This window comes from Haliaeetus leucocephalus, unplaced genomic scaffold (genome assembly GCF_000737465.1).
Source record: "Haliaeetus leucocephalus isolate CR32 unplaced genomic scaffold, Haliaeetus_leucocephalus-4.0 Scaffold696, whole genome shotgun sequence".
In the NCBI taxonomy this organism is placed as follows: Eukaryota; Metazoa; Chordata; class Aves; order Accipitriformes; family Accipitridae; genus Haliaeetus; species Haliaeetus leucocephalus.
In genome coordinates, this window is record NW_010973132.1 from 5,897,262 (window position 1) to 5,897,863 (window position 602).

Sequence of the window (602 nt, forward strand, 5' to 3'; positions counted from 1 at the left end):
CCCCCCCCCCCCAATTTATCCTCTATCAGTGGAGTTTAGGTGATATTAGACACCTATTCAACGTAAACAAGACTGCCCCGGCTCCTGCGTGGCCCCTCGCGTCCAGGTTTCCGTTGCCGGAGCGTGTGGTCGTTAAAAATAATTTCAGAATTAGGTGGGTTTTGGTTTTTTTTTTTTACCCGCCTGGCCCTCAGTCTCGAGCCGCAGCACCCAGGGGCTTTTCCTGCTGTCGGGGGAGAGCATGGGTTTGCTCAGGGATGTGGCATGTCCTTCACTTTTTGCAGCCTTGCCTTTTTTAAAATTTTTTTCTGGGCTTTTCTTTGCACTCCTCCTCCTTTCCCTGAATGCGGTCTTCCCCCAGCTACTCCTTTCTGTACCCCTTTTTGTCTTTCATATACAAATATTGTGAAAGACTGTCGTGCACTGAGCTCCTGGGGCAAGGAGGAGACCATTTTCCCGTGATGTGATGACTTCCATCTTTTCCTGCAGAGGAAAATACCCCCAAATTCCAGCATATAGAAACCAAAGTATCTGCAATGAATGTCAATAGAGGCAGCACGCACGCAGTAGGCTCAAATGACCTAAATATAAATCGTGGCAAA